Below are 23575 nucleotides of genomic sequence, written 5' to 3' on the forward strand. Positions count from 1 at the left end.
GAAAAGATTTCCATATGAGAATAGAATACAGCTTAGCACAGAGCTATATACAAAGCAAGAGAGTGAGTCCCTTACTGTAGTGTAGAACTCTATGCTATGAGAAAACTGCTGAGAATGTGGGTAAAAGCTAGAGCAACAACTAAACATTCACTTCCTTTGAAAAGTTAGAATTGTTTGTGAGGTAAAAACATCCAAAGTGAACAAGGGAAAGTTGGGTTTTAAAGTTTAAGGTTACAGAGAAATCTGAGAGTATCGGAGTCAGTTCCACTGGAAACTAATAGACTTTGTCATGATCTAAATGAGAAAGCTGCAAGGCTGACTGAAACACAACTGTGTCACACAAGTGTTTACAGAAAAAAAATTCAGGATGCTGTGATATACAATAAGAAAGGAACAATGTTCTAAAAGAGAGGTTATTGGAAAAAAAAGTGTATTTGTTGTTATATACAGTTGTGAAAAATCATGAAATTGTCCACATCATCTCTAAAAATAAATTTCTAAATTGAAAGCTGTTAGGACACTGAAAGTCTATACCTTTTGTAACCTAGGTAAGGGCACTTTTAAAATGACAGACATGTCCTGATGTTTTTTGCCAGATTGCATTCTATGAAGGAATAATTTCTGGGCAGGATGAGCTTATTAGTACAGCTAACAGTGAAGAGGTACAAGGAAATATGTTAAGTAGAGGGCACACTTCAGAGGAAACTGTTGTGGAGGAAGGATAATACTGCTTTCTTCCTTACTTGGAGCATGGCTCATGGAGACCAAGGAGGAGAGCAGAGAAGGAGAGGCGATATCTTCTGTGGAGGCCAGGGAAGACTACTGAACAGACTTTCTGGACACTGAGAAGCAGTGAGTTTCTATCCAGGCTTTCAACAGGGTGAGACTACATGTCGTGTACTGCCTTCTTTTCCACGGTCCCCAAAATGTTATCTCACCATTCTGTTCTCTTCATAAATTGTCCCATTGGCACAATAACTATAAGCTGTACTAGATAAATAGGTGAAATATTAAAAAATGCCATGAATCAGGAGTCTAAAAAATCCCTTTGGGAAATGGAACTAGAGTCTGCCATGCCAAAATATATTCCCCCTCAGCACTGGAAAGCCTAAGATACTTACGTGGTTGCTGCCTGCATGTAACAGCAACATATTCTGCCTCTAGACAGGATAGGGAGCATGTATCTGTGCACGCTGAAACCTCTGTCCCACATCAGCTGAGCAGAGGGCCTCGACTGGAGCGTGTCCCAGCTCTCTGTTTCCTTCCCCAAGCAACAAAACCACAGCTAAGGTGAAAAGCAGCTGGTGCCCACCTAGGTTGCACCCTACCAGGGACTGAGGTGGGGTTGGGATCTATGGCCTGGCACCTATGGTAGAGACATGAATTCCTGCTTCCCTAAGGAAAACTGAGTGCTTCCATTTTTGGATTTAAATTATTTAGTTTGGCTTTCTACTTTTTGATTTATGCAATGTACTTGCATATCAAAACAGATTTAAAAAAGTATTTCAGGAGAGCAGATGACTAAAAACCTTTGTATTGGGTGCAGGGGCCCAGTTGCTGGCAGTGGGGGGCTGCAGGGGCAGTCTCTGTGAGGAGAGGCCAGGGCTGCCCCATGCTGCACACAGCCGGTTCCAGCCGGCTCCAACGGACCCATCGCATGGCACGGCTGGGCCCCTCAGCTAAGATGGTGGCGCCTCAGGGAAAATGTACTTAAGAAAGGACAAACAATGCCACCCAGGCAGAGGAGAAGGGAGAAAAACAATGAGAAACAGCAGCGTGAACACGAAGGTCAGAGAAGAAGGAGGAGGAGCAGGTGCTCCAGGTGCCACAGCAGATATCCACACCACAGCCCATGGACAAGACCATGCTGGACAAAATGGATATTTTCTGAAGGAACTGCAGCCCGTGGAGAGGCCATGTTGGAGCAGAGGAAAAGTGTGAGAAGGAAGGAGCAGCAGAGAGAGCAGCAACCATTATGTACTGACCGCAGCGTCTCCCACCCCCCATCCTCCCTGCGCTGCTGCAGGCACGGTAAGGATATGGGAGTGAAAGAGTACCCTTGAGCCTGGGAGAGGCCGGAGGAGAGATGCTGTTTTAATGTTTGTCTTTGTTTCTCACTATCTGCATCTACTTTAATTGAAAATAAATTACAGTTAATTTTCCCTAAGTCAAGTCTGTTTTGCTCACCGTAGTAATTGGTAGGTGCTCTCCCTGTCTTTATCTTGACCCATGAGCTTTCTTGCTGTTTGATTCCCCCCCATCCCCCCGCTTTTTTTTGTCCCTTTGTCCTGCTGAGGAAAGGGAGTGAGTGAGCAGCTGGGTGGGAGTTGAGCTGTTAGCTAAGGCTAACCACCATGAATTTGAAAAAAATTGAGGAGAAAATGGAAGCTAAAAGTCAGAATGAGAGAAAAATAGTAGCTAATCATTCACACAGAAATTGATGACAGAATTTCACATACAAATGCAGGGCTTTCTAGATCCACCCTGCCCTACTGGGCAACTGGTGGTCCTCCTACCGAGATCTGCAAATTGACTGGGAGGAGAAGGGGAGGGAGGGGTCTCCTGCCTTTCCATCAGTGACTTCTTCCTACTCTCCAGGATGAAGCAAGGTGGAGGGAACAGGCCCTGTTCCTGTTCCCTGGATAAGTGCGATGATCACTTTTTACTTCTGTTCAACACCTTAATATGGCAAATTCTCTATAAATGTGCTGTGACTGGTGGCAGAGAATCATATAAACATTCAAATATAGGTGGAATCATTCTTATCTTACTTAAATCGACTTTATTCTCCATTTCTAGTCTCTGATAATGTTTCACATGAAAGTTTCCTGTTCATAAAAAACCAAAAAGAGTCAAAAGTAAGACTCTGAAAATTTCCACTCATCATAAACTGTCACAATAAAAATAATGCAGTGACAGAGCTAGAATGGTCTACAAGAGAAATGTTTTAACTCATATATACTAACAGACCAAACAGAAAAGGACAGAATAAGAGATCCACAAAGATTCGTAATCAGATAACATAATATCCTTAATAAAAAGGATTTTTGAAAACTTTACTTTATAATCTGGCAATTTTTTTCAGTAACTAGTGTCATAATGGAGTGTCTTAGAAAAGCGTCTGAATTAGGCTAGCCTATAGAATGGAGTGTGATGGAAGAGAGCAGATATATGCTATATATACAGAAAAAAGCCCCAGGCACAGAGCAAAGTTGTATAAAGAGAAAGCTGGGCATACACACAAGCACACACATACAATACAATATTCCTATATCCGTGTTTACTTTCAAGAGGTATTTTTCTGAAAAATAAATTACAGCAGTAGGTGGAAAGCCTACAAGGGAATCAGATAGATGAACAGTGCTGCAGAATTCTGTCTCCTGTACAATGGGAAAGTATACATCATAGTTACTGTCACTATTGACTGTTATAAGCAATCAAGAGCAAGTGCAACTGCTGGGCTTAAAAAAGAGTAATAACAACTGTCTTAGTGGCACTGCAGCTTGTAAGCTGCTGTGAGGTTAGGTTGGTGGACAGAAAAAGAGCTAGCATATCATCCATAAATCATTGAGCCTAAGCAGAGATGTAGTTCCTTGGCTTTTCAGCCAATCAGGAAATCAATCTGAATTTTCAGTAGTACAAATGAGAAATATTGCACAAGGACAGTCACAGAATCCCAAGTTTCTACAAGACAGATTGATAAAGCATCTTCAACTTCAAAGTCCCAGTTTGTACTGAAAATAAGGAACTCATAAGCTGCCTTTGAGTATCAGTTCCACTGCATAAGTTATCTAGGTTAAATACCTTTTATATATTTTGGATTTTGAAAGATTATACACTCATCAAGTTACCTTTTTCTGGAATGCCATTGAATATGGTGGGAAAGGAGACTAGGATGTCGAGCAGGCTGTACATTTGTTTTGGTCTTGCTTACAGGCCCTCAGTAAATACGGACAAAAATAATTAGGAGGGTACAAACTCAAAAGGTACGTAGAATCTGAGATGCAGCACACCCTTTCAACATGTGTTTCAAGTGTTAATTTAACAGATAAGAATTTTAAACAAGCAGATACTTAAAGAAACTCCCCAGCAGCTACCAGTATACTAAATATATTGCACTCGTGTTCTAAATCAGTAGGAAATGTCAGATACAAAACATATTCAAAAAAACGCCCACAAAACAGGTCAGCAAAATGCAATTCTATTTTTTGAAAAGGTTGTCCATCAGATCTAGAGCTTGAAAAAATTCTATTCTGTCCAGCTCCCTGTAAACAGAGTGTCATTTAGTTCAACCCTCAGAACCTTGTCAGTTTTTGTATTTCACAATAAGGTATTGTACCTCATGTGTCAAGGGCAAGAAAAAAATCACTGTCTAAAGTTTTACCTCTCTGACATTCCTAGTTTAGATTGTAATAGGTATGCTGAGCTGATCTTTCTAGAATTGAAGAAATCCTCCAGTTTTAGTTTCCCTTTTTCTTCATGCAACTAGATGATAAAACACAGGTTTCTTTATTTTTGCATGTCCTGCTTTCAGGGCTTTTTTTATGCTTCATGCATAGCAAGTGGCAGCAAAAGAAGATGTAGTAATTATCAGAGAATATATTCCATAAAAGAAGAATACAGGGGAAAAAGAAACAGTTACAAGCAATGAAGTGGCTTTATAGATTGTCTCCTACACAGTAGGCAGATACATTTCTAACCTGCCAAGGAAATTATTCACTACTGAACAAAGCCTAGGCTTCTTAAATTGGCAAAACTCTTGTTGACTTATAGGCAATGAGATTTTTGCCTGATAGGGCCTGATATGGCCCTATCTGAACTAGCTGAGGACATGAATGTTAAATAAGACTTATGACCTGATGAGGGTTTTTGTGCTTAAGGCTGCATGTCCTGGTTTCGGCAGGGATAGAGTTAATTTCTTTTCTAGTAGCTGGTACAGTGTTTTGGATTTAGGATGAGAACAAAGTTGATAACGCACCGATGTTTTAGTTGTTGCTAGGTGATGCTTACACTAGCCAAGGACTTTTCAGCTTCCCATGTTCTACCGACTGAGAAGGCTGAAGGTGCACAAGAAGCTGGGAGGGGGCACAGCCAAACTGGCCAAAGGGATATTCCATACCATGTGACATCATGCTCAGTACATAAACTGGGGAAAGCTGGCCGGGGGGGCCGCTGCTCGGGGACTGGCTGGGCATCGGTCGGCGGGTGGTGAGCAATTGTACTGTGCATCACTTGCTTTGTGTATTATTATTATTATTATCATATTATTATTATTATCATTTTATTTCAATTATTAAACTGTTTTTATCTCAACCCACGAGTTTTTCTAACTTGTGCTCTTCCAATTCTCTCCCCCATCCCACCGGGTGGGGGGGAGTGAGCGAGCGGCTGCGTGGTGCTTAGTTGCCGACTGAAGTTAAACCACGACAGTCCTTTTTGGCGCCCAACGTGGGGCACGAACCGTTTGAGATAATAACAGGTTAACCGGAGTGTATTAAAGAACTTATATCTGTTAGTAGTTGTGGGTCACAATGTTGATTTCTCTGTTCTCGATATTGATTTGTATAATCTGCATCGCGCTCTTTTTCCTGCTGTACATGTTAAAGATTGGTGTTGGGTTTTGCAGTTTGCTGTGGTCTGCAGTGAATAGTGATGTCTCGCTTGTGAGGTTTGTTTTTAGAACATTGACCGTGACGTTAGTGTGGTATGTAAACTTCGCAATGAAGCCGTTACTGTACCATGGAGACCATTTCGTGGAGACAACTAGCAATTGCAGTAACTTTTCTGAGAGTTTTTTTATGGAGGAAATACAGAATGGCAGGGTCACTACCTTCTTCTATAATGTTTCCTCCTTCATTACAGTAATTTTTCAGTATTTTGAACATCCTTGGGCAGTTAAGATACTTCTATTAATACTTCTTGGGAATATTGTTTCAGTTTTGTCTAAAGTTGGTAAGCAATTTAAGAATATCATCCAGAGATCTGCCCCAAGGCTGAATAATTATGAGTGGCAGGGTGTGTGGGACAAGATGGGCAAGTACCTAGGCCAATGGGCACCCCCAGTGTTTTGGAACTTCACCCCTGAGCAAGTGCAGAATCCTGAAAAGTTAGTAGAATATTTGGAAAAAGTATGCTGTCACCCTGGCAACTCCAGAGAGATGCAGCTCATTGCAACGTGCTGGGGCCTGGCCCATGCCTACCGAGCCCTGTTCAACACCATTCAGTGCCCTCAAAGGGAAGGGAAGGTCTCTGGCTCTGACAGTAAAACGACACGCACTGCGGCCACTCAGACCCGGGCAACGCGCCCTGCGGCCACTCCGACCCCAGCGACAGGCCGTGCAGCCACTCCGACCCCAGCGACAGGCCGTGCAGCCACTCAGACCCCGGCAACAGGCCCTGCGGCCACTCAAACCCGGGCAACACGCACTACGGCCACTCCAACCCCAGCGACATGCACTGCAGCCACTCAGACCCCGGTGACATGCACTGCGGCCACTCAGACCCCGGCGACATGCACTGCGGCCACTCAGACCCCAGCGACATGCACTGCGGCCACTCCAATCCCGGCGACATGCACTGCAGCCACTCAGACCCCGGCGACATGCACTGCGGCCACTCAGACCCCAGCGACATGCACTGCGGCCACTCCAATCCCGGCGACATGCACTGCAGCCACTCAGACCCCGGCGACATGCACTGCGGCCACTCAGACCCCAGCGACATGCACTGCGGCCACTCCAATCCCGGCGACATGCACTGCAGCCACTCAGACCCCGGCGACATGCACTGCGGCCACTCAGACCCCAGCGACATGCACTGCGGCCACTCCAATCCCAGCGACATGCACTGAGGCCACTCAGACCCCGGCAACAGGCCCTGCGGCCACTCAGACTCCGGTGACATGCACTTGCACTGTGGCCACTCCAACCCCGGCAACAGGCCCTGCGGCCACTCAGACTCCGGTGACATGCACTTGCACTGCAGTCACTCAGACCCCGGCAACAGGCCCTGCGGCTACTCAGACTCCGGTGACATGCACTTGCACTGCGGCCACTCCAACCCTGGTGACATGCACTGCGACCACTCCAACCCCGGCAACAGGCCCTGTGGCTGAACCAAAGAATCAGCCTGTGCCGGTATCAGTCGCCCCTGTACACAAGAAGAAATTTTGGAAGCGGAAGTCGGCTCGTTTAGTAAGGGAGGAAGAAGCTTCTTCTAAAAGGGAACCGGAGGAAGAACTGTACGACTACCCTGGAGAAGGGCCATCACGAGAACGGGAGGAGGAGAGCCGGCCGCTGATTGGGGAGGAGGAAGAGGAAGAACTCATAAACGAGGCAGTGACCACCCGATCTCTATCCCTGAGTGAGCTGCGAGATATACGAAAAGATTTCAGCCGTCGTCCAGGTGAGCATATTGTCACCTGGCTGCTCCGATGCTGGGATAATGGGGCCAGTAGCCTGGAATTAGAGGGTAGGGAAGCCAAGCAGCTGGGATCCCTTTCTAGGGAAGGGGGCATTGATAAAGCAATTGGAAAAGGGACACGTATCCTCAGCCTTTGGAGGCGACTCTTGTCAAGCGTGAAGGAAAGGTATCCCTTTAAGGAAGATGTCATATGTCGCCCAAGCAAGTGGGCCACCATGGAGAAGGGTATCCAGTTTCTGAGAGAATTAGCTGTGCTGGAGGTGATTTATGATGACCTGAACAATAAACAACTATCCAAAGATCCAGACGAAGTCAAGTGCACACGACCCATGTGGCGGAAGTTTATAAGGAGCGCACCATCGCCATACGCCAATTCATTGGCAGTGATAACCTGGAAAGATGGAGAGGAACAAACAGTGGATGAATTGGCTAGTCAACTCCGGCAATACGAGGAAAGTCTTTCTTCCTCCATCGTCTCGGCTGTGGAGAAACTGTCCGAAAAACTGTCCCGGGAGATCCAGCAACTCAGAGAGGATAGGTCCTACTCCTCACCTGTACGGACCAGTATCTCGGCTATTAGAAGTAAGCGTTCTTTTGCTCAAGAGAGAGAATATAAAGGGTACACACCATGGGGCACCCTATGGTTTTATCTGCATGACCACGGAGAGGACATGAGGAAGTGGGATGGGAAACCTACCGCAGCCCTAGGGGCACGGGTACGCGAATTGCAAGGGAAAACAATCACAGAAAGAGGTTCTTCCAGGAAAATTGCTGCTCCAGTTTCCAGCGGGCAGTTCCCCAGAGAGAGTAGAAGGGCTGATCTTACTCTTGATCTTAATGAAGAAACTTCTGACCCGTACGTACAAGAAATGAGAAATGAGTACTGTGATGAGGATTAGAGGGGCCCTGCCTCCAGCCAGGGGGAGGAAAGGGACAACCGGGTTTACTGGACTGTGTGGATTCGGTGGCCTGGCACGTCAGACCCACAGAAGTATAAGGCTCTGGTAGACACCGGTGCACAGTGTACCCTAATGCCATCAAGCTATATAGGGGCAGAACCCATCTGTATTTCTGGGGTGACGGGGGGATCCCAACAGCTATCTGTATTGGAAGCCGAAGTGAGTTTAACTGGGAACGGGTGGCAGAAGCACCCCATTGTGACTGGCCCAGATGCTCCGTGCATCCTTGGCATAGACTACCTCAGGAGAGGGTATTTCAAGGACCCAAAATGGTACCGGTGGGCTTTTGGTATAGCTGCCTTGGAGATGGAGGAAATTAAACAGCTGTCCACCTTGCCTGGTCTTTCGGAGGACCCCTCTGTTGTGGGGTTGCTGAAGGTCGAAGACCAACAAGTGCCGATTGCTACCACCACAGTGCACCGGCGGCAATATCGCACCAACCGAGACTCCCTGATTCCCATCCATAAGCTGATTCGTCGACTGGAGAGCCAAGGAGTGATCAGCAAGACCCGCTCACCCTTTAACAGTCCCATATGGCCAGTGTGAAAGTCTAATGGAGAGTGGAGACTAACAGTAGACTATCGTGGCCTAAATGAAGTCACGCCACCGCTGAGTGCTGCTGTGCCAGACATGCTAGAACTTCAATACGAACTGGAGTCAAAGGCAGCCAAGTGGTATGCCACAGTTGATATTGCTAATGCGTTTTTCTCAATCCCTTTGGCAGCGGAGTGCAGGCCACAGTTTGCTTTCACTTGGAGGGGCGTTCAGTACACCTGGAACCGACTGCCCCAGGGGTGGAAACACAGCCCTACCATTTGCCATGGACTAATCCAGACTGCACTAGAACAGGGTGGAGCTCCAGAACACCTGCAATACATTGATGATATCATTGTGTGGGGCAACACAGCAGGAGAAGTTTTTGAAAAAGGGAAGGAAATAGTCCAAATCCTGCTGAAGGCCGGTTTTGCCATAAAACAAAGTAAGGTCAAGGGACCTGCACAGGAGATCCAATTTTTAGGAATAAAATGGCAAGATGGACGTCGTCAGATCCCAATGGATGTGATCAACAAAATAACAGCCATGTCTCCACCAACTAGCAAAAAGGAAACACAAGCTTTCTTAGGCGTTGTGGGTTTTTGGAGAATGCACATTCCAAATTACAGTCTGATTGTAAACCCTCTCTATCAAGTGACCCGGAAGAAGAACGATTTCAAATGGGGCCCTGAGCAACGACAAGCTTTTGAACAAATTAAATGGGAGATAGTTCATGCAGTAGCCCTGGGGCCAGTCCGGGCAGGGCAAGAGGTAAAAAATGTGCTCTACACCGCAGCTGGGGAGAATGGCCCTACCTGGAGCCTCTGGCAGAAAGCACCAGGGGAGACTCGAGGTCGACCCCTAGGGTTTTGGAGTCGGGGATACAGAGGATCCGAGGCCCGCTATACTCCAACTGAAAAAGAGATATTAGCAGCATATGAAGGGGTTCGAGCTGCTTCAGAAGTGATTGGCACTGAAGCACAGCTCCTCCTGGCACCCCGACTGCCAGTGCTAGGCTGGATGTTCAGAGGGAGGGTCCCCTGTACACATCATGCAACTGATGCTACATGGAGTAAGTGGGTCGCACTGATCACACAACGGGCTCGAATAGGAAACCCCAGTCGCCCAGGAATCCTGGAAGTGATCATGGATTGGCCAGAGGGCAAAGATTTTGGAATATTGCCAGAGGAGGAGGTAACGCGTGCTGAAGAGGCCCCAATGTATAATGAACTACCAGAAAATGAGAAGCAATATGCCCTGTTCACTGATGGGTCCTGTTGTCTTGTGGGAAAACATCAGAGGTGGAAAGCTGCTGTATGGAGTCCTATGCGACAAGTTGTAGGAACTGCTGAAGGATAAGGTGAATCGAGCCAATTTGCAGAAGTAAAGGCCATCCAGCTGGCTTTAGACATTGCTGACCGAGAAAAGTGGCCAGTGCTCTATCTCTATACTGACTCATGGATGGTGGCAAATGCCCTGTGGGGGTGGTTGCAGCAATGGAAGCAGAGCAACTGGCAGCGCAGAGGCAAACCCATCTGGGCTGCCGCATTGTGGCAAGATATTGCTGCCCGGGTGGAGAACCTGGTTGTAAAAGTCCGTCACGTAGATGCTCACGTACCCAAGAGTCGGGCCACTGAAGAACATCAAAACAACCAGCAGGTGGATCAGGCTGCTAAGATTGAAGTGGCTCAGGTGGATCTGGACTGGCAACATCAGGGTGAATTATTTATAGCTCGGTGGGCCCACGACACCTCAGGCCACCAAGGAAGAGATGCAACATACAGATGGGCTCGTGATCGAGGGGTGGACTTGACCATGGACACTATAGCCCAGGTTATCCATGAATGCGAAACATGCGCTGCAATCAAACAAGCCAAGCGGTTAAAGCCTTTTTGGTATGGAGGACGATGGCTGAAATATAAATATGGGGAGGCCTGGCAGATCGATTATATCACACTCCCACAAACCCGCCAAGGCAAGCGCCACGTGCTTACGATGGTGGAGGCAACCACCGGATGGCTGGAAACATATCCCGTGCCCCATGCCACCGCCCGGAACACTATCCTGGGCCTTGAAAAGCAAGTCCTATGGCGACATGGCACCCCAGAAAGAATTGAGTCAGACAACGGGACTCATTTCCGAAACAACCTCATAGACACCTGGGCCAAAGAGCACGGCATTGAGTGGGTGTGTCACATCCCCTATCATGCACCAGCCTCTGGGAAAATTGAACGATACAATGGACTGTTAAAGACTACGCTGAGAGCAATGGGTGGCAGGACGTTCAAACATTGGGATACGCATTTAGCAAAGGCCACCTGGTTAGTCAACACTAGGGGATCTGCCAATCGAGCAGGCCCTGCCCAGTCAGAACTTTTACGTACTGTAGATGGGAATAAAGTTCCTGTAGTGCACATAAAAAATATGCTGGGGAAGACAGTCTGGGTTATTCCTGCCTCAGGCAGAGGCAGACCCATCCGTGGGATTGCTTTTGCTCAAGGACCTGGGTGCACTTGGTGGATAATGCGGGAGGATGGGGAAGTCCGATGTGTACCTCAAGGGGATTTGATTTTGGGTGAGAATAGCCAATGATCTGAATTATGTGATGTTAAGTACTAATTATAGTTATAATAGTTATACTAATAATACACAGATATACTAATAATACTAATAATATTATATGCCATACTAATGTTATTACAATAAGAATCACCCAGACTAATGAAGAATAACTTCAGTGAAACCAAGCAAAGCACAGTGATGATGGTACCAGAACTGACTTCAACATGGAACAATCCAACACCACATACCATCTCCATTTTTCCTGCCCTGAAAGATTATTATGACAGATGGAGCCTGAAGTCATGGACTAAATGAACTCACCGAACATTTTAGAGGGATGGCCCATAGACGAAGGGAATGATATCTCTGTGTGTGTGTATATATATATATATATATATAAAGGGGTGGTGATTAATGAAAATGTACTGGAAAATAAGAGACTTGAGCATGATGCAGATGGTATAGAATAAGGGGTGGATATTGTCCTGGTTTCGGCAGGGATAGAGTTAATTTCTTTTCTAGTAGCTGGTACAGTGTTTTGGATTTAGGATGAGAACAAAGTTGATAACGCACCGATGTTTTAGTTGTTGCTAGGTAATGCTTACACTAGCCAAGGACTTTTCAGCTTCCCATGTTCTACCGACTGAGAAGGCTGGAGGTGCACAAGAAGCTGGGAGGGGGCACAGCCAAACTGGCCAAAGGGATATTCCATACCATGTGACGTCATGCTCAGTACATAAACTGGGGAAAGCTGGCCGGGGGGGCCGCTGCTCGGGGACTGGCTGGGCATCGGTCGGCGGGTGGTGAGCAATTGTACTGTGCATCACTTGCTTTGTGTATTATTATTATTATTATCATATTATTATTATTATCATTTTATTTCAATTATTAAACTGTTTTTATCTCAACCCACGAGTTTTTCTAACTTGTGCTCTTCCAATTCTCTCCCCCATCCCACCGGGTGGGGGGGAGTGAGCGAGCGGCTGCGTGGTGCTTAGTTGCCGACTGAAGTTAAACCACGACACCAGTGTGTATTTATATATTCAATTTTCTGCATTCAGTAGTTGTACTTTGGTAGATATATGAGCTGCACAGTAGCTGCTTCATGGGTAATGTGATCCTTCTTCCACTTGTACAGAAACACATAAAGAAGCCTAAATTTCATGCACGGTGCATAGTGCCCATCTCATTCTGTGTGTTATACTTCAAGAGAGTACGTTATTTTCATGGCTTTCCTGCAAACTCTTTTTTTCCAACTCTGACACAAAACATCATTTTCCTATGGCTTGCAGCAATTTTAAAGAGCTGGACAACTAAGTCCACATGCCACATGCCCTGAAGAGGAAAGTAGTGAAAAAACGTGCAAGGAAAAATATAGTCTGCCAGCAGGAAAGTATTTTTGCTTTAAAATTGTATTTTTAAAAAATTAACTCAAGGCAAAGTAAAATTAAGCTAAAGCAAAGTGGAAATATTTTCTTGTTTTGTTTTGTTTTGTTTTGTTTAGTTTATTGCTTACCACCCATCTTTCCCCAGTACACGTATGTTATTTTCTCTCTTTTCAAAACATCAATGTTTTGAAAACTGTGATGTATAAACTGTAAATGATTGACTATATCTTAAACCCCAGGTATAGTAAAAGATGGGAAAAAGCCAGTTCCTTATCAAAACGTAATTCAAGCTTTGCATCATTCATAGCCCATAAACACTCAACATATTGTTCTTGCATATGATGTACCATAAAATGATATACCTTAGAATTCCTAGATAATTTACCATAAGCATTTATAAATACTTCTTAAAAACAAATGCAACATTTCATTGTATCGTGTACCAACATAGTAAGGTAAAAAAAAGATATTTTTATTTTGGCAGAACAGTTCTGGATGTTCTCCAAACTCTTTTTCTGTGATACAGAACAGCTACACAATTCTAAAAATGCTCTTGTTGGTTTAGCCTACTTCATTTCAAGAACCTGTATAAACTACAGTACCCAAAGGTCCTTTTGTTATAGTGTATGATTTATCTGTTGCAGTTGCATCAAGATTTTCTCTGGGTAGGCGAGATGTATAACACGGGTAGGAAGACGCTGATGTGCCGCAAGAGAAAAGTTTAGAGAACTGATATAGTTCCCAAGTGCCAGGAAGAAGTTAGAAAGGACTGGTGAGGTACTCAGGCTGGGAGCTACTCTAGTTGTTGAAAAAAAACCCTGAGATATTCCCTCTTTTTAAAAATAGGTAAGATGTTACAACATTCAAACAAACTTCACTGCCACCTCAGGAAAAAGCACTCAAAAACTGGCTAATAGAGACTCGGATGTTAAAACATACATATATATATATATATAAATGAACACATATACATATACACATAAAAATATATCATATAGAATCATAGAATCATTAAGGTTGGAAAAGACCTCTAAGATCATCGAGTCCAACCGTCAACCCAACACCACCATGCCCACTAAACCATGTCCCTAAGCGCCTCATCTACTCGTCTTTTAAATACCTCCAGGGATGGGGACTCCACCACTTCCCTGGGCAGCCTGGTCCAATGTTTAACCACTCTTTCAGTAAAGAAATTCTTCCTCATGTCCAATCTAAACCTCCCCTGGCACAACTTGAGGCCATTTCCTCTCGTCCTATCGCTAGTTACTTGGGAGAAGAGACCGACACCCACCTCACTACAACCTCCTTTCAGGGAGTTGTAGAGAGCGATGAGGTCTCCCCTCAGCCTCCTTTTCTCCAGGCTAAACCACCCCAGTTCCCTCAGCCGCTCCTCAGAAGACTTGTTCTCCAGACCCCTCACCAGCCTCGTTGCCCTTCTCTGGACACGCTCCAGCACCTCGACGTCCTTCTTGTAGTGAGGGGCCCAAAACTGAACACAGTAGTCGAGGTGCGGCCTCACCAGTGCCGAGTACAGGGGCACCATCACTTCCCTACTCCTGCTGGCCACTGCATATTCTGCATATCTGCATATCTGCATATCTGCATATTCTACCCAACTTCTCCTAATGGCCAGGCTTTGTTAAGAAACAGGATAGGGACCTGGAGTTTAACCAGCATCTCTCATGTTTTAGCTCTTCCCGTTGTAAACATGTCCCTGCAATTTGCAAACACGTATCACTTTCCTTATCATAACTCATTTCATGTGCAAGAACTCATTACCCTAACTTATCGCATATACAAATATGTGAACTGCAACTCATTTTTCCACTGCAGCAGCTGGGGTCAACACAGTTGAATAGCTACCTTTAATCAATCAGCTACCAGGTTGTGACTGCTTAAAAAACTGATAGTGGACCTTTTACAGAACAACTCATTTTTCATTTTCTTCTTTGTCTAAAAGGGAGAATACATATGATCGTCAGCTGTGATCATCTTAAAAGTGCATTAGAAGCTTTATATTGCCTGTCACATACAAAGAACAATTCCCTCAGACTCATAACTTACCTGAAAAACAAACCTCATCATTCCAGAATTCTTTTGTATATTTGTCTCGTAAGTGTATCTGTTAGTATATTTTCCTTCTCTTTGTGTTTTTTCCTCTTTTCATGGCTAAGGATGAGTAACACATATTGAATGTATTGAACATCTTAGGCTCATCTTACTTTTAGGGATCCAGTCAAAAAATAAAACTCCTATCTCACTGACACATTAAGCAACCACATGACTACAGTGAGAAACTGTTTGAATAATTTATCATTTGCAAACAAAAATGACAAGTATTGTGCATAACAATGTGTATCATCAAAAAGAGCTCTTTTCAAATTGCCTCCTGATTGCTTACACAAGTTTAAGAGAAATGACTATGTACGGGTTGTAAATTATTAACTTTATTTAAAAAATAAATTAGCCGGAATAAACACTTACTATATCACATAGCAATTATATAATTATCCCTCCTCCAATCATTAACTGAGAATTCTTTTGTATGGGACAGACATGAGAGAGAAGTCTCCACAGAGAGGAGCCCATGGTTGCCTTTACTAAGTGCTCTTTCCAGACTGCATATCACCAATTTCATATTGCAGCTGGGAGTTATATTGAATATAGCAAAATACATTTTGCCTGCAAAGAAGCTCATGAAATTTCCCACGTTGGCTGGGGTAGATTTGATCAGCACATGAATGGGAAAGCAAATCAAAGAAAATCTCTCAGGCTCAGGGTTGTAACCTAAGCTTTTCTTTTTAATCCCACACATACAGACCTGCACTGACATCTCAGATATTCACACTATTCTTGCTTAAGATAATGCAAATTATATGTGCACATCTTTGGATGGTGCCAGGACCCTGTGCATGTTAGCTCTAAGTCTAGTAAAAAAGAATGTTCTGAAACACTCTATGGATTAAATGGTGGCTCCAGTGAAGCCAGTGGGATCTTCAACTTTGGCTTCCACAGAACTGAGATTTTACTCTGTCTCTTTTGAATGTGGGCTACTACCTCTGTTGGAAGAACAGGTTCTTTCTTTTTGTTTTCTTTTTTCTTTTCTTTTTTTTTTTTTGATATTTGCCTTGAAGTAAGTACTTGTGAAAGATGCTAGCCTTATGGTCCTGGAGACTGATTTTTTCTCTTTAGCCTCTAAGTAGTTTTCAGCAAGGAAAAGCTTTCTCTTACTAACATACCAATATGCACCAGCCTTCATCTGCAAGGACAGCCTCTAAAAGTTCAATCTCTATACCTCTTCAGCTTTTTCTTTATTTTTTTTAATTTTTTTTTTCAGGATGAGTATCATATGTTTGTACAGATGAACACTCTAGCTCAAAGACTGTAGCAACTTTCTGAGAAAGGATTGCTTAGGATGCTTCCCCAAATATAGATCTGATTGGATCGCTATAAGATTTATTCAATGTCTAGCACTACATGAACTGCATAGTTTTGCCATGAATTATTGATGTTTCCTGTGATTTTTTTTTTCTGTAACCAGCCAGACTAAAGGCTGCTTAATGTTTCTGAGTCCTTGAGCAACCTTAAGTAGGCATTAGTATTAAAAGAAGGGGAAAGAGGACATTCTTTTTTCCTTTTCACACCTCTGTATACTTCATGATGGTTATATTCAGGTTTCAGTGCTCCCTAACTTGGATATATTAATTAACACAGGAGCCATCCCTACCAAGTTTGCATCAAATGGTGGCCAACATTCACATTACAAACTCAGGTCCTTTGCTGCTGCCTAAAGACTTGTTCTCGATATTGTGTTGATTTAAATTCTAAAACTTAAATCACTTTCTCCATAACACAGAGAAATATAACTTCAATATACTTCTTAGTATGTACTTAGTATACTTCTCTTACATACTCTTTAGTGACTTAAAATGACCTCTCTATATACTACTTAGCTCCTCTTAACTTCCATCAACATACAAACTCCCTATACTCAAGTACAATTGTGTTATAATACAAAAAACATAGGCTAAGACTTGAATGGCTGTAATTTATTAGCTGACAACATGACAATTTTATGGTGTAGATGCAGCCTAACAGTCAAGTATTACCACTCTGCCTACTGACAACACATAAGGAGAAATCACATGGGGAACTCTGTCCTGGTACTTATTTTCCACACTGAAAATATGCAAAAAAAGCCATATTTATAGATTTTATTTCATGATGTGACAGTTCCTACTTCAGTATGAAGGGATATATCCCCTGTAGGAAATATTTCTTTTTCTCTCTCAAACGCTATTTCATGCTTGAAGGATCCTTGCAAACTCTTAGTCCATTTATGTGCAGATTTCCGCTGTCCTGTTTGTCACTGTCCTGACCTCTATTGCAACTGCTGGAACAAATATTGCCAACAAGAGCCAAAGAATAATAAAACTGTATGGTACATCCAATCACATTTGTTACACGACCAATTCAGGAAACTTGACATGGTTGGCAGCCTAACAATATGAAGTACAGGTGATTTTTTCAAGGTCCTCTTCATTTATACAGCTTATCTAGATACCTTAATCCACTCCAACTATTTCAAAGAATTTAAACAATGTTCAATGGAAAGAAAGCAGGACTGCAATTAGAAATGTGTGAAGTTTAAAACTGGGAAGTATTGACCTTTTATACAATGCAGGTTGACACTGTTCTGCATCTCTACTTAGAAAATGAGTCTAATAGAATTTTATTATTATCCATCAATAGCTGTGTTATGACTCAGCCAATTTACATTAAGACAAAAAGAAATAACAATCGTGGTATGTGTCCATTTAGCTCTGTATCTGATCTGTGACACTGGTCATTGTGGATGCTGTAGGAATAAGCATTAGAATAAAGGACAGGTAGGTACGTTATCCCAGCCACGAGAAATTTCCAGTTTAAGGATTTCCTGTGCTAGAGCTTTCATCCACTTCTGTGTTGTCAACAGTTAAACTCTTCTATAAATCAGTCTACTTGCCTTTTGAATCTACTTGTACTTCTGATAGTTGTAACATCTTGTGCCAATAAATTCTATAATCTCAATATCCACTGGAGATATTTTCTTAATCTTGTGTTTGTTTTAAAACTTCTGTCTGAGAATTTCATTTAATGCTCCTAGTTTCTGCAGCACGTTAAGTAGGGAAGAATTATCTTCCATTCAGTTTCTCCATATTGTGCATCACTTAATATGACCTCTGTTATATACTTCCCCTTTTCACTCCCTCTTTTCTAAAGCAATGAATCCTAAATACTAATTTAAAAGTTATCTGTCCATACCTTTGCCTCATTATTCTCCTTTCTATTTTTATCATTTCTACCATTTTCTTCTTTGGGCTGGAGCAGAGGGTGTGGGGGGGACAGAAGGAAGAAGCACAGCAAAGTTTTACTTTGCATTCAAAGCTGCGTATACCACACAATTTTTTGGTTGTTGTTATTTAGATCTCCGTTTATCCACTAAAAAATACCTACATTCCATTTGCCTCAGACCACTGCTGGACACAGAGCTGTCATTCAAACAGAACTATTCAAAATGACTCCTAAATCTCTTAGTAATGATATCTAATTCAGCTAATTCTTTATAGGTGTTTACTTTGTGCTGATTTTCCTTATATGTGTAATTTTGTGTTTATCAACACTAGATTTCAGTTGACATTTTATTGCCAATGACTCAGTATCATGAGGTACTCCTGAAACTCATTGTAGTCAGTTTAATTTAAACCAAACTGAATAATTTTTTAAAAAACCAGTAAACCGTCACTTATGTTGTGCACATAGAGATCCCTGAAGGATGCCAACAGTAACTTCTCTGAATCATGGCAACTTACCATTTTTCCTACTGTTTGTTTCCTACCTGTTAGTCTATTATTAGTCAACAATAAAATCATTCCTTTCCTCCCATGTCAGCTTAGGTCTACAAGACCCTTGATGAAGGATTTAATAATAAACTGTCAATATCCAAATGCAATATACAAGTGCACTCTCTCAACTCCATAACCTTTTTTCATATGTTTTTATAGGCATCACTTGCATTGATCTGCAAGTCCATACTTCCTCCAAAGCCACATCATTGCTTCTCTATTAAGTGCTTTCTGTTCACATATCCAGTTCTCTTTATTACAGTTTGCAATAGATTACCCAATATAGAAGCCAGCCTTGTTGGTCTGTAGTTTCCCCAGTTCCTCTCAGGGCCTCATTCCCTCAGTAATACCATTGATTATACAACAATTAGCATTTTAGCTGTTTCTTATAGCTATTCCTTTAGAAACACTAGAGTAGCACCAGCTAATCTAGGCAATCTATTACTAAAAACTCCATTTTCTTCTGAAAACTTTTCAATGGCTCTTCAATTTGAGAACTTTTCCAACTTGCACCCCATGTGGAAAAGGTCTACTATGGGAACCTCCTTGACCACTTCTGTAGAGAATAATGAAGAAAAATAATTATTTAGTTTTCCTGATATGGCCTTATTTTCTCTAGGAGCACCTTCTGTTGTGGTTTAACCGGGCAGGCAGCTAAACACCACACAGATGTTCGTTCACTCCCCACCCCCAGTGGGATGGGGGAGAGAATAAGGAAAAAAGAGTAAGATTTGTTGGTTGAGATAAAGACAGTTTAATAGGACAGAAAAGGAAGGGAAAATAAGTGATAATAATAATAATAATGATAAAAGAATATACAAAATAAGTGATGCACAATGCAATTGCTCACCACCCACCGACTGATGCCCAGCCAGTCCCCGAGAAGCGGCCACCCCGGCCAGCTTTCCCCCAGTTTATGTACTAAGCATGACGTCACATGGTATAGAATGTCCCTTTGGCCAGTTTGGGTCAGCTGTCCTGGCTGTGCCCCCTCCCAGCTTCTTGTGCACCTCCAGCCTCCTCGCTTGGCAGGACAGTATGAGAAGCTGAAAAGTCCTCGACTAGTGTAAGCACTGCTTAGCAACAGCTAAAACATCGGTGTGTTATCAACATTATTCTCACCCTAAATCCAAAACACAGCACTGTACCAGCTACTAGGAAGGAAATTAACTTTATCCCGGCTGAAACCAGGACATTGGTAAAAGATGTCAAAGGATCAGGGATGGTAGAGTCTAAAACTATGGAAATCTTCGTAATAAAGATTGCTGTTCAATTGGGGCTCTACTCCTGTTCAAAGAGAATTTGCATTTACTTGCCCTTAAAAGGCCAAATACCCACTTCACAATTGAGTTATCCATAAAACTCCCTTTCTCCACCCCAGTCCTAATGAATTCTCCCCTGCTACCAAGCAAAAGCAAGATAATGATGGCAGAAAGACTGCGACACTCACAATAAAGCTTTCCTCTAAGGTGTGCAGCTGGGCCCGTCTCTTGTTTGAAACACATTGTAGCTGGCAGTCCTGGAAGAAGTCAGCATTCTGAGCAAAAAACCCAGAAACCTCTTTTGATGCCATCATTAATCAGGCCTGTTGGTTAAAATGCCTAAACATTTTTTTAAAGTGATTGAGGACAATGACATTTTAAATGTAATATCCCAACACTCTGTTAATGCATTCTTAGTCATCTATTTTATCATGAGTGAATTTGGGCCACATGAACAAGATTTTTTTAAAGAACCATCTAAAAATTACAGTGCAGCAAGTCTGTTCTCCCTGCAATTGGTATGTATCGCACATAAGAAGTTCAGGTATAAGTGCTGCTGTAACGACTCCTTGAATCTGACACCTGATTTTTTATTATGTTTAATGCATGTTGAACATAAGAAAGGGGGGTTTGGTCAAGAAACACAATGAGCTAGTAGCATTCAAACAGAAATACAAGGTGATACGAGATGTTTCTAAAGTACTATCCCAAAAGGCAGCGGCCTGGAGAGAAAGCACCAAAGCCAAAGAATAATCTGAAACTTGTGTTCCTGTCATCAGACTTAAAGGACAATTTTAAAAAACATATCCACAGTACAGACATTTTATATGTGATCTATTTCAATGCAGCAGTGTATGAATGACACCAGGAGGCACATTCTGTGGAGATGGAAGAAGTTGCTGATTTGTCACTAAAGCTGTATTTGTTTATGCAAGTAAATGACAGTGAAGACTGTCTTATCTTCAGCTGGCAAAGTAGGCCAGGTGATAACTATAGACTCTGCCCCTAGCCACCTTGCTACATTCCTTGACATGCCCTGTGTGCAAAAAAGGTAAAACTTGGCTGTCCTTGTCTTTCTGTTTGCTTCAGGCTATCCATTTATCAGTTAGATTTCTTAAATTTTGCTTAGTACCTTAATTCTAAGTCTACATGTAATGTGAGTTTATTCCAAAGTGCAAAGGACAATGCAATAGTAAGAGAACTGGAAGTTGAATGATACCTTTCAGGTCATTCAGTTCCTCTCCCTACAAACCCAGGTTACTTTTTTTTTTTTCTTACTTCATATTTGCATTCACTATCTTGGATTTTAATAACTTCATAGCCTAAAACAAATCTATAGCCAGGAAATTTGCCCTCATATCCAGCTTGTTTATCCAAGTTCTCTGTCAGCTTGCAAGCTTCCTGCCCTCCTAACTCAGTCAACTATTAATTAATCACCACTGTTTCAAGCAGTTTTCAGTTCAGATAGTGTTTCTATCCGCAGCCATTTGGCTTAATCTGCCACAGAAAATTTCATGAGGTAGTATCAAATGCTGTAACAGATTGCTTCTATGAGCTCTCTTTCCCAATATTATTATTGTCTTACATCACCACATACGTCTGTGTGTGTGTTTATAAAATTATACTTTTCTGATAACATTCTTTAGAAACTAATAGTACCTGTTTTTCATGTTAGGATAATAAAAAGGCTGAAAGAAACAACCAGGACTTTGCAGGTGAGGATCTAAACTTCAGTTACATTTTTAGAAAGAGTAGGCAATATTTGGGAAGCACAAAGGTGAACAAGAACTCCTGGTGTTTAAGAGCTCATTCTGTTATCAACAAGAAGGCTTTAATTTAACCATCCCTTAATTTGTCTCATGTAATCATGTGCCAGCACTCAGCTTAACCTAAGGGTAGGTATAAAGCCTATCTGCATTAGAGCATCCAGAAAGGTATTACCAGAAACATTTGGGATCGTTTGTGAGCTATTATTTATACAAGAAGCTAGATAATTTTTGCTGGTCACTGTGCACCACTGAAGAGAGCCTGGCTCTGTCCTCCTTCCACCCTCCCTTCAGGTATTTATATACATCAATAAGATCCCGTGGAGGCTTCTCTTCTCCAAGTTGAACAGCCCCAGCTCTCAGCCTTTCCAGTCTTCCATCATCATCTCTACCTTTAATTTTACCTAAATCCAAGAAACAGTGTTGACTTTACATTTCTGTCAAATTCTGTAATGTGTAAGGTGCAGCTGGATATCACCCTATTAGACTAGGCTTTTCTTTCTTAAACCATATGGTCATGGTAATTTGGCTTTAGCAGCTGTCAGGGTCCTGAGGGCACTAGCAGGCCTGACTGCCCCTGACGAGACCCACCTGGTGTCCCCTCTGACCCCTATCCACAGGCCCAGGGGGTCTCACTTAAGCTCAGACTGGGGTACCCAAAGCTGATCTGAGGACTATTGTAGATAGGCTGGTGCCTAGCCCTGTCTCTGGCCTTTCCTCTACATTGTCGCCTTGCCTTCAGCCTGCCTCTGGCCTCATCTTCTTTTGCTGCTGACTGGAGCTCCTGGTTGGTCCCTGGACCTGGTTCACTGCTTGCTGTGCCTGGGTCTGTCATTGGCCCCCGATAGCAGCACCGGGCTCTGACTGCTGCGTTCAGACCTGGTGGGGTGCTATCTTACCGGTGCGGGCATGCCCTGGGGTTGTCCTCAGCTTCCTGCTCACCTGCTTTTGGAGGGCAGCCCCCCTCCCTTTAACTTTACTTTGTCTTCTGTTATTTTCTATGTGAAATCTAATAGTTTGTAGTTGCTGCTGCCATTGTAGAATGGTTACTCACAGCCCATGTGGCCCTTTGAACAATTCAGTGCGTTCAAACAGGGTTTATCAGATACGTTCCCCACAGAAAACTGGGGCACCAACTGAACAGTTATTTTCATATTTGTGAACAGTTTTTAGTTAAAATTCACTGATGTTAGTTTGTTGTCATCCCAAACACTTTGATCTAGAAGGCTTGGAGGGGATAAAAAAAAAAAAAAAGAAACAAACCAAACCCCTATATAGAAATGTCACCCCAGCACCTCTTGAAGTTGATTTTTAGGTGTCATTTGCCTGCTTTACAAGGCCATTTTCCTTCAGTGCATGGTATCCAGAGTACAACAGTTTATCATTCCCAGTCATGAGAACTAAGGGACATGTAATTGGATATGAAGCTGACTCAGAGAAGTTTCATGTATTTACTTTCTTGGGAATTGTGACCAGGATGCAGTATAAACGCCTGAGGGCAATATTTGCAAGAGGAAACACTTAACACTTGCTTTTCAGGTGAGTCTTTTTTTTCCCCCAAAGAAATTGAAAATTCCTCTTAGAGATGCTTCCGATCAGGTTCAAGTTAGCAAGACTGAAAATCTGTTTGTAATTGCAGACCCTCCGTTACTTATTTGCACTCAAAGGACACCCCTAATTTGGTGAACTTCTTGTCTTTAGCTATTTTACAAAAACTTGATCAAGACATGCTGCAAGTGCTTAAACATCAATCTCCCAGTCCTAACAAAAGGCACATGCATACAACATTAAAATGAC

Source organism: Aptenodytes patagonicus, chromosome 2 (assembly GCF_965638725.1).
Source record: "Aptenodytes patagonicus chromosome 2, bAptPat1.pri.cur, whole genome shotgun sequence".
In the NCBI taxonomy this organism is placed as follows: Eukaryota; Metazoa; Chordata; class Aves; order Sphenisciformes; family Spheniscidae; genus Aptenodytes; species Aptenodytes patagonicus.